Source organism: Barbus barbus (genome assembly GCF_936440315.1).
Source record: "Barbus barbus genome assembly, chromosome: 12".
Taxonomy (NCBI): domain Eukaryota; kingdom Metazoa; phylum Chordata; class Actinopteri; order Cypriniformes; family Cyprinidae; genus Barbus; species Barbus barbus.
The window spans coordinates 19,611,610-19,624,216 of record NC_136740.1 but is presented as its reverse complement, the minus strand read 5'-3'; the positions used below and the strand labels follow the sequence as shown (position 1 = coordinate 19,624,216).

Genomic DNA, 12,607 nt, shown 5'->3' with positions numbered 1-12,607 from the left:
ATAAAAAAATAGTGAAACCTAAAAGGCTACTCGACAGCAGTCTTTAATGCTGTTTTACATTATACGGACACATTATATATGCATATCGCTACATAATCAATTAAATTAAACAGTGCATTTAAAAAAATAAAAATAAATAAAGTTACATTAAGCATTTATGCAAAAATCACATTCAATTATGCAGCTTATTGCACTTACAAATACACTGGACAGAGATTTGGCAGCAAACATTTTTATGCAGATATACAGTTTTTCACCAAAGAATATTTATTTAAGAATATTTTTGGATGGATGGATGGATGGATGGATGGATGAATGGATGGATGAATAGATGATTAGATGAATAGATTCTTTGCAGTGGTGTCGGCTGGAGTCGCTGTGCCAGTGGAGGGCAGGCCGTGGGCTGCCACATACGTTTTATAGGCTTCTCGGATGATCCTAAAGGCTTGTACATTAGCGTAGGGAATGTCTGTGATGGGGTCTCGGTAGAGCGCTGGCTTATGGGTAACAAGGCAGATCTCCTGGACAGGAATTCTGTGGGGACTGGGGAAAGAAACGCTGGAAGGATTCATCATCACTGAATGTGATGTAGGTGCGGGAGCATTTGGCAGGCCCTGATGACAGGGAAGGGTTTACAGCAGCTGTGATAGCGGAGACGACACTAGGTGGTGCAGTAAGGGTTGATTCTGACTGGAAAAGAGCTTGTGGAGGGTGAGGGCCTGGATTCTGTTGGGCGTCTTGGTCCAAACTGTTAATTAGATGTGAAGATAAAACATATATAAAGATAATAATATACAAGTGCACTCATTATTTATCATTTAAATTTTAACACAATTTTAAAAAGATGTGAATTCATTGTAAATATATATATATATATATATATATATATATATATATATATATATATATATATATATATATATATATATTTAAAAAATATATTTTTTTACACATCCATAATAAAAGATGAAAATCTTTAAGTTCTTAGGTATTATAAATAAATTAACATTTAACGTAATTAATAAATCTAAGTTTAATTTACTTTTGACCGAACTGCAATGGTACCTTAAGATGATAAATTAAATCAACATTTTTTGAATAATATTTTTTTCTTTTGAAATGTGTGTTTTTAATTGTATACTATTTATATTATACTTAAAGCATGCTTAACATGTTTGTTTAAATCGGTTTAAACAATGTTTAAAATGATGTCTGTACGCATAAGATTACTCAAAACAAAATGACTCAGTTCACCTCTAAATAGAAAAACAATCACATTTGATTTTGTCTTTTTAGGTCAAACTAATAAATGGAGGAGTTTTTGTAAACATGAGAACACTTCAGAGACTTTATCTACATATTTTTAAGTGCCAGGCAGATAGATAGATAGATAGATAGATAGATAGATAGATAGATAGATAGATAGATAGATAGATAGATAGATAGATAGATAGATAGATAGATAGATAGATAGATAGATAGATAGATAGATAGATAGATAGATAGATAGATAGATAGATAGATAGATAGATAGATAGATAGATAGACAGACTGACTGAAAGACGATAAAAGTCTAAAGTCTACAAAGCAATAGAAGTAAAAAGTAAACATTCAGTAAGAGATGAGGAACCAGGAGAAGTACCCTTCTACATCAACGTTTCCCTCTTTAAAAGTGACATCAGACACCAGTGGCATGAGCACAGATTGATATCGGATAACAGATCCCACACACTGACGCTTCATATAAACCTGGAGTTTTTTATCTGCCTCCAAACGCTCATAGTTTTCTGCCAAACAAATCACAAACATCTATTAGCGTCTAAGTTATAGGCAAAACAATTTGTAGTTATCAGTTATCAATTCCTCACCCAGTGATCTAAAGTTAATCTCTGCTGTGAAAAATTCTAAAAATTCAGCCTGGGTCAAAGGTCGCTCATGTCTTGTACCCTTTCTTCGACGCGGAGCAACCTGCCTCTCCTGCAGCCTCAGGTATGTCAGCCGTGTATGTTCTGTTGTTGACTGACGCACCGACTTCCTGTCTAAGACAAAAACAATTTCAAAGTTTACTAGCATTTACTCTAACACTCTCCAGAGTTTATGATGCCACGTGCATAAACTGTTGCCGTTCAAGGAAGGAATGTAAACATGACTCATTGACAGCTTCCCCAACAAACACATTTTATTGCACTGGAAATCATCTAATTCACGTGAAGAATAAACAATGACTTCAGAACCTGATGTTATTTTGTTTGTGGTTTATGAGTATATTGTAAATGTGCAATCAAAGGTTCATAAAATTTGTTATTAGTTTTGTAAATCTCTGTTTTAACATCTACTCACATACTGTTGGATAATGTTGTTGATACATACTGTTTGCTTTTTTCATAGAAACTATTTTTATGGCAGTCAATTCCTTGGAAGGGTAAAAAAAAAAGAAATAATAAAGAAAATAATACTGTTTGTGTGTCTTTGCCTAAAAATAGTCAGATTTTAAGCAAATAAAAATCAAAGATACAAAAAATAAGATAAAGATAAATAATCAGAATAACTGATATATTTCCACACATACATAAAATTATTTGAAAATATGAAAATATACAGAATAATATATTGTGTTAATACAATATTACTATATAGCACTCAGTCCATTAAGTTAAACATGTCAAATCTAATTTTCCACCCAGCATGTAGCCATGATTTTAACAAGAAATCCAACCGTCCAGAAATCTCCCCCCCCAAAAAATATATTTCTTATCAGTAAACACTTTATTTCTGATATACCATTACATATATTTTCATATATGACGTGTAACAATGCAAACAATAAATTGAGACAAACGTTCATGAATATATTAAGCTTTATGTACACCTATGTATTAAGTCATGAAAGACAAATGAAATGAGTGTTTCAATTAAGATATTACATGTACTAAAAATGTAGTGCAGTATATTTTTTATATGTATCAATATATAGCAATAAACAGTCCATGCATATGTGTGTAGTATAAGCACTAGTTTCCCATATGTGACCCTGGACCACAAAAGCAGTCTTAAGTCGCTGGGGTATATTTGTAGCAATAGCCAAAAATACATTGTATGGGTCAAAATCATCTATTTTTTTATGCCAAAAATCGTTAGGATATTAATTAAGATCCATGTGTTCCATAAAGATATTTTGTAAATTTCCTACCATAAATATATCAAAACTTAATTTTTGATTAGTAATATGCATTGCTAAGAACTTCATTTTGGACAACTTTAAAGGCAATATTTTTTTTATTTTTTTTTGCACCCTCAGATTACAGATATTCAAATAATTGTATTTCCGCCAAATATTGTCCTATCCTAACAAACCATACATCAATGGAAAGCTTATTTATTCGTATAAATCTCAATTAAAAAAATGTTTACCCTCATGATGACTGGTTTTGTGGTCCAGGGTCATATATATATACAATATCTGATTTATTAGAATAATGTATTAAATTAACTGTTAATATAATAAACATCTGATCAACCTTTTGTATAAATCTATTAATGTTTTATATATTTGTTGAAATACATGTCTGCCCTATTATTGTGTTCTTTATTTAGAGAGAGAGAGAGAGAGAGACTCTATTCAAATACAATATGAGGATATTTCCAAAGAATGGAAGAGCAAATGAACACATTTATACTACACATTTATACAATATACTTAACCTTACACAAAAAATTATTTTCATACATTTTCCTTATGTACTAATGTATATATTAATTATGTTTTGAATATATTAAATGAATTATTAATTAACAAAAATATTCAGAACAATATATTATGTTAATATATTACAACATATTGAATAATACATAAGGAATAGCAGCTTTACATGTATAGAAAATGTGACTATATTTATATATTTATATTGTAATGTACATTCAGCTAGAATATATCACTTATACAATATACACTATATCTAATTTATTGGAATGATAGGTTTTTGAAGCCGCTTTACAACATGAATTGTGAAAATCTCTATACAATACACAGAGTTTAGCACATAACCAAGTGTAACACATAACCAAACATACAGAATAACTAAATGTGGAATAATCAAAATGTAAAATTATATACAAAAACACATAGAAATATTATAGACTGTGTATAAATTCCTTTTTTTTTGTGATTTTTTTTTTTTTTTTTACTAAATAAAAGCACAATGACTCCATAAAGTCATGTGATAGAGATCTCCTGACAGTCTCAAGACAATAAAATCAGAGTGACGAGGCATATTTATAAACAGGTTCAAGTCCAAACGTTCATGCCGAAGTATAAATGTATTACAGCTGCGGAAATGTGTTAACACAAACTGCGGTCAGGCCAGCCTCCACTTCGAAAAACACGGTCATTCTAGCCGCCACGTTATTTAGTGGTGCGCGCATATACTAGGCGTTGCGGTAATAGCTTGTAAAAACTCAGATCAGAGGAAAAACGATCTCTGGCATTCATTCAGACAGTTTCTCTGTCAATGAATGAATGAATGAATAAATTAATAAATAAAAATAATGAGTTTAAAACGGTCTGATATAAATAAATAGACCAATTAATATGAAAAAAACAGTCTGATGAGAAATAACTAAATAAAAGATTTTACAACTTGCATTTAACCATTTTTTATCTGTAAATAAACATAATTATAAAAATAAAAACCCCTGTCTCCACAAAAAACTCCCTGTTTCCACACACAATTTTTAATTCAGATTAATAATCCACTGTCCCAGGGTGTCTCTCAACCATCTTCAAGAGGATCTGATGTTGCATTACATAATAAGAGCCCTCCAAAAACTCATATATGGCCAGTTTTGTCTTTAAATTCAGATAGCTCTAAAAGGAAACTCCCTGTTTCCACAGACCAGTTTCAATTGAGATTAATAGTCCACTACCCCAGGGTTTCACTCAACCAGTTTCAAGACGATCTGATGTTGCATTACAAAATAAAAGCCCTCCCAAAACTCATATAAGACAAATTTTGTCTTTAAATTCAGATAGATCTAAAAAAAAGAAACATATATATATATATATATATATATATATATATATATATATATATATATATATATATATATATATATATATATATATATATATATATATATATATATAACATTTTTTAACTAATTTCAAAAAGCATGTTTTTTCATTCCAATTAATCTCAAACAAACTACAGTTGGGTTATTTTGATTAGGTAAAAATATATATATAACTAACAAATACAGCTAACTGCCACAATCAAAATTTATAACATAATAAAAAAAGTATCAACTGAATTAAATCCAAAAATATATAAATAATTTGTAAGAAATAATTTTCACAGTATTTTTAAATGCCCACGATAACAATATTGTGAATGTTCATTCTCGTTATATATTAAATTAGTGAATACTGGCACATGTTGAGTGGAAACAGGGAGTTTACTTTTTAATCTGAATTGTCAGACAAAAATGCAATTTTCTATGTTTTTGGAGGGATTATGTGTACAATCCATCTGATATGAAAGTGGTCTGTGGAAACAGGGAGTTTAATTTCTGTTGCAACCTGAACCAATAGACAAAACAGCATTCGTTTTAGAGGTATATTTACTTTTATTTTGAAATGACACATCAGTTAAAACGGTTGGAGTTCACCCTGGGTGGTGAACTATTAACTTGAATTGAAACTGGTCTGTGGAAACTGAGTTTCCTTTTTAGAGCTATCTGGATTTAAAGACAAAATTGGTCATATATGAGTTTTAGGAGGGCTTTTATTTTGTAATGCAACATCAGATCGTCTTGAAACTGGTTGAGAGAAACCCTCGGGCAGTGGATTATTAATCTGAATTAAAAATGGCGTGTGGAAACAGGGAGTTTTTTGTGGAGACAGGGATTTTTATTTTTATAACTATGTGTATTTACAGATAAAAAATAGTTAAATGCAAGTTGTAAAAGGCTTTTATTTTGTTATTTCTCATCAGACTGTTTTTTATATTAATTGGTCTACTTATGTATATCAGACCGTTTTAAACTCATTCTTTTTATTTATTAATTAATTTATTCATTCATTCATTCACTGACAGAAAAACTGGCTGAATGAATGCCAGAGATCGTTTTTCCTTTGATCTGAGTTTTTACAAGCTATTACCGCAACGCCTAGTATATGCGCGCACCACTAAATAACGTGGCGGCTAGAATGACCGTGTTTTTCGAAGTGGAGGCTGGCCTGACCGCAGTCAACAACAGCCCATGACAAGCTGCACAGGTGATATTTCATCACTCACGTCGTGAAATCCTCCATATGTGGTCTTGTAGAACTCATCCTCCTCCTCTGCATCCAGCAGTCTTTCGAGGAGCCCTGCTTTAAGCTAAACTCATCCTGACACCTAAATCTATTTCACAGATATTTAAAGACGATAAGATGGGTATTTATGATTAAAATGAATGACATGACAAGTTAAAATAGAGCAGGGGACCAGTTTTCGGGATAGGACTCAAATCTGTTACGTAAGGCAAAAATTACTGCATCATCAGGAGAGCATATTTAGGTTTTGAATATTTTATCAGATCATACCAGTTTGGCAGCTAAAATAATGTCAGACTCACTAGCCTAATTTAGTATTAAGAGAGTAATCGAGATCTTGTTCCAGACCAAACTAATAGAACGAGGATTTTCATCTGCAGCCGCCAGGAGGAGACAGAGGTGCAGTGAGGAAGACAGTACCCCTGTGTCCGGAAATGATTATTCAAATTCATCTGCTGAACTCTCGCATAACACCAGCTGTAACGCAGCCAATTAAAATGACAGGAGGAAAGTATACGAGTCATTATATGAAACAGGTTTTCTCATTGTCACAAAATGATTTGACATGAAAATGTTCCTATTACTTTTCCAGTCTTTTGGATTAGTAGGCCTACTGGATAAAGAGTTTAAAACTAATTTTATAAAAATCTCCACTCACAAAAAGCAGCATTTAACAAATGAAATAATTTAATGGAGGACATAAACGGAAACATATATCCACTAAAATTGTTTTAAAAAATAATATTTTGGTTTATTCTCAAGTAGCCTAACTCCTGTTCTCCTTGTTATTAAAGTTGTAGTCATGGATCAGTATCCAATGTCAGCAATATGATATTTCTATAAATAGTAATAAAATAAATAAACACTATTTTATCTGTTTATGTTATGCTTGATGAATTTTGTGGAGCATAAAAAACTAATTATGAATGTTAAATGAGAGTAGAACGTGGCAACTTTTGAACTTGGCTCTTCTGAAAACCGTTTAGTTCATCAAATGTTATAAACTCCTGTCATGGAGTTCATTCATTTGATCTTTTTAATGATTGGTAATGCCATTTGTACATAGAATTTAGTCTACAAAAAACTCAGTGAAACCCTAAAAAAGTTCTTCACATATTTCAGATATGTACTGTATTAATCAGAAATGAAAGCAACATTACAAAACAACATTCCATTGTTTTTCATGTTGGCATGTCATGAAAGACTTGTGACATCCGAAAATGCGTTCAGACCATTTTTTCCCAGGCAAGAAATAGACTGATTTTTGTGGAGATGGCCACTATAATTAGACCCTGCAGGGTATATGAGAGGCATACTTCAGATTGGCAAAGTAGCTTTGATTATTATTTAATACACAAGGATTTGCTGCCAGTCAATTATTAAAGGCATGAGGCATTTTGAAGACCAATATTTAAAGTAAAATGAATGTGAAAATTGGCTGTTGGCCATTGGTCATTCAATTGCCTGGGGACTTACCTTTGTGGGCTTGAGGGGGGGAAATGCCAAGCCCAAACCAATTCGACGGTTTAAAAAAAGTCCATGGGGAAAAACCTTGAGACAGAGAACCACCACTCATTTTACAGGAAATTTAATTTAATACAAAACAACAACACTGTGTCAAACTGTAATCCTTTAAATGAGATAACAGGTACTCATTACAGGACTAAGTTAAAATCTACCTTAATTAACTGCATCTTGTCAATGATTAAAATAAACCATTCTTGGGTTGTGAGAAGAATTCCCCAAGAGGTTAAGATCATGTGAATTTCATGGCTCCGCATTTGCTTTCCCTTTCCTGTTCTGGGAAAGGTTAATGTACACATCTATTGCCACCCATGCAGATCTCTCTTGTTCACCCAGCCACACCACACATGATAATCCCTATATCCAAATTTCCCTTGATGACCCATTATGCAGGGATTTTTAAACAATATATAAAGAATTTAATTTACCCAAACTGTCCTCATTGTATTTTTAATCTCTGAATTTACCATTGACAATATGCTTTTGCTAGTCTTTTCTGGGAAAGTAGTGAATGCATCACTCACAGGACCCAATGTCCTTGGAACAAAGCTGCAGTGTGTGTTTTAAGCAAACATTCAATGTCATTCCTTCTCAACCCATTTACATTCATTTGAAAACCAAAGGTAAAACGTGCACACCCACAAAGCCCATCCTAACTACAAAGTTTACATACTGTAAATGTATGCTTGCTGTGTTAACCAAAAAGCAAGCAGATTTATTTTGAAGGTTGTTAAAATGTTCTAAATTCCTACTCTGTTATGCATTCACTTCCTCCCCTGCCAAATGTTATTTACAGCAGGTGTGTGCTATAGCATTTCAGTAAGGAATAAGGAAGATGTTGGTTTCAAGATATGGAAATGTAATGCTTCCCTCTGCCAGATTGCAACCACTCTTTATTCAGAACTTGAAGTTCTAGAACAGCCCTAGAATCAGGTGAACCAGCTGATTCTAGAATTTCTGTGGAGACTGAGCGGGTTTTGGCTTTTAAAAAGAATGCTGATGCCTCAATGAGCGCTTTGTATTCAGAATAGCATTTGGTTTCTTTTTTCTTTGATGTCTGGCTTTCGTCTCATTTTCTCTTTCTCTCTCCCTCCTGCTGTCTTTTTTTTTAGAAAACTGAGGTTGGTGAAACTGAGAAGGGGCATGTTCATTCACAGAAGAAATTGAAGCTCCCCCTAACTAACTTGAATTATACTACTCTGACATTGCTAGTGTTTACAGACTGGAGTCTGTTTGTTGTTGTTGTTGTGTGGTACAGAGCTCAAAGGCTCTATCATGGGCGGTGTGATTGGTACCATATGAAGGATGGCGTTGTTTGGGCCTCTGAACACAGATATCGTTGTGAAAACACGCTGCTGCTGGGAAACAAGCTTTGTGGGGGTGTTACATATCCCCCTTTTAGGCCAGTCTGGTACGCAGACCACACGCCGCTGAAATTAGAGGCTAGATTAGATCAGAGGAAATGATGGATGAATCACAGGAATGTTAGACATCAGACAGAAATGGTGGATAAATGTTTCCTTATAAAGGTTTTTTGTTTGATATAATCAACATGTGTAGAGAAACACAGTGCACTGAGAATAAATCTAGTTTGACTTGTGCTTGACCCAGTTAGCAGTAACTGGTAGAGCAAATCTCAAAGAGACACGTATGTTTTAAGGTACATCTGTTATATAATGTTGTTGAGTCGATAAATTAGGTTTAGTGTGCTTTTGTTTGAGCTGTCATTCCCTTCTGTATCATCTTCCATGTCAAAAGCATTACATCGTGACATTACATAAGGCCACTGGTTCTGTTTGGGCATGTTCAGAGACCGGACTCATGTTTTGACCTCAGAACAGAATGTTCTTGTCTGAATCCATGCTGACGTAATGTCTCAGATGTCCAGCCCACTGCTCACTCACATCATGTCCTCTTTCTTTCCTAAAGCAGAGTGAAGAAAATACCACTGCTTAAAAACATTCTTCTGAGATTCAGATCAAGACTAAAGCATCCTTTATCACGAGCATGCTTTTGAAACTTAATTTATCTGGCATTTTTCACAAATAAGAACTTTCATAAAATGAAAAATATTTCAACAAATGGTTTGCAGAAGTAATTGTATTCAACCCTCAAAAGGTTAAACTACCTAAAATGTTTTGTTTTACCATTTTTGTATAACTGTTACCAATTTAGGGCATCTACATAAACCCCATACCGCATTGATATACTGTTATGTAATAGTTATTTCTAGCAATAAATATGAAATAAAATTAAATTGAAAACTTCAGCAGGTAGCAGGGTTGAAAATTGAGCCTAAAAGAAGCTAGTTAGTTCACTGGTTAGTTTATAGTTCTCATGTAAGATGGTTTATTGAATGTTTTTGCTCACCAAGGCTTTGATAATTTAGAGTAATATTGTGGAATATTACTTCAAAATAGCTGTTTTCTATTTTAATATATTTTAATTCATAAATTCCTGTTATGGCCAAGTTGAATTGTCAATAGCCATTATTCCAATCTCCAATTCTTTGTGGAAACTGTGGCACATTTCTTTTGGGAATCTTTAATGAATAGAAAATTTAAAAACAGCATTTATGTGAAATAATAGCCTTTACTGTCACTTTTGATCAATTTGATGCATCCTGTGGGACTCAAGCCAAAAACTAAAGCTAAATGGCAGATACATGCTAACTATTTAGTATTAGTTATGTTGACAATTGTTAAAGGCCACTCTAAACTGGAAGGATTTGCACACTTATATATAACAAAGTTGATCAGTGCAGACATTTGAAACTGCCAAGCAGGCAGTAAACCCATTTACCAACAGCATCACTTTTCTTGTATAAATCTACATTTAATTATATACCAAAGTGTGAAAATATGCCATAAATCAGTTTAAAAGTGTCCAGTATCAGAGTGCATACAGAAGTAAACACCACAACAAGAGCCTGAAAGGTGGGCAGTTAAAATGACAAGACTTATCTCATCCAAACATACACTGATATACACACCCCTTACTGACAATACAGCTGCTGCATGTGTCAAGCACATTATGTTTTTAAATATACAACCTGCCATAGGCTACGTGTGAGGAAGCATAAAAGTTGCAAAATTGATTGTGCGAACATAAGCTAAAATCAACAGTGCACATTTAACTTTTCACAGTGTACAAAAGTGATAAACTGACTCGTTAATATTAAGATATGATTTTATTTGTTAATTGTGGTTTAGTGTGCTTTTGGTCTTTGAACAGAAAGAAGTCAAGGTGTATGCTCCTTCAGGCATGTAACCATCAAATCCAGATTGGTTTGAAGGGTGCGACACATTCCAGTCATAGTACCTGGCTGAACAGTCATTGAGGCAACAACAGCCACGTATCCTTCATCACCCATAGAACGAAACTATGAAAGGCACTAACAAGATTACCTTCATACAGGCCTCTGCATGCACTTATGAATAAGTTTACAGTGTCTGTCACCTTTTGATATAAACAAACTCTTATATTCCTTTAAAGCTTGGTTGCCCTATTTTGTCTTGTCTAATGAAGATGCAGTTTGTGAATGGGAATCAGAATGGACATACTGGTTTGGTAAGAAAACACAGAAATTAAATTAGGCTTTTCTTTTCCTCAAATGAATAATGCCAAAGTGTGTCATTAATTGAAAAAACGGCGGCCTATCCTTAAAATAAATACTGACAAATTATTCGCAAGACTATGCAAACAATGACTATGACAAAAAAACAAGACAAAAGACAGAATCAAGGGAATGTTGCAAGTCACACAGGAAGTACATACAGAAACTGTAAAAATGCTACTCGTTAGTTAAGTACATTTGGGTTTTGTGTTACATCTTATGTTGTTAAATGAATGTTTGTTGGATCATTTTAGTGTTGTGTGTTACCATGATAGTGTTTTGTATTTTTTGTATTTAATTTAGATATTTACCTCAACTTGTGGGAAAGCTACGTGTGATGCGCTTTGATTCTACATGTGACTTTCTTAATACAACTTGTGATTTTAGGTTGTTGTCAGTGTACTGTAAAGGTAAGAAACAGATTTTAGTAGGTTAGCATTAAATTAGTTAATCAAATAGACTTCAGTTCAATCCGTAAAAAAAAAAAAAACATCTGAGGTCATTTTCAATACAGTCGATAACTGAAACATAAGATCACATTGATGGCTTTTTTATTTGCCATAAATTTCACATATTTTTCTACAAAGCACTTTTCGAGAAAAGTACATGATACTGTAGCAAAATTAAGCAATGAAACTCTAATATGAAATCAAAGGTTTGACATTTGAGATTTCCGGTAGTTTTATCTTTGAACTGCAAAGTTGTTGTTTGGAAAACTCCCAGGTTGAACCAACCAGCTTTTATTTCCCAGAAAGATGTGGGAAGAAGACCAATGAATGCCAGAGTACGAGGACATCAAAACATCAGGCTGTCATTGCCAAACAGATCAGACTAGGCCAACCTTGTCTTCAAACAAAACAGGACAAGTTGTGTCATGCTAGGTGACATTACAGGAACTGTACAGTGACAGAAGTGTAGCTCCACTGTGTACATGGTACATTTCTGTGGGGTTAGAGCAGCATTTGAAACTGCAGGCCTATACTACCAATGAATGTACTGAGATATTGAGATGCTTAAGGTGAAAATTACAACAAAGCCCTGCTGGAAGTAACTAAACCCTGCATGGGAAAAAAAGACAAGAGATCAACTGAAATAAGAGTCGGTCGTGGGAACAGTGCAGTGACAAGCTCTCACGTGTTTACAGTTACTGTCAA

The 12,607-nt window shown here is 33.4% G+C and overlaps 1 pseudogene across 1 annotated transcript; it reads right to left on the bottom strand.

Annotated features, from left to right (window-relative positions):
• Positions 1–335: 335 nt before the first annotated feature.
• On the bottom strand, positions 336–11,210 carry LOC306878555 (vacuolar protein sorting-associated protein 72 homolog; annotated as a pseudogene). Its single transcript has 4 exons — positions 11,159–11,210; positions 1,869–2,039; positions 1,643–1,787; positions 336–748 (listed from the first exon to the last, which is right to left on the bottom strand). The product of its transcript is annotated as a vacuolar protein sorting-associated protein 72 homolog (transcript).
• Between the last annotated feature and the right edge of the window lie 1,397 nt (positions 11,211–12,607).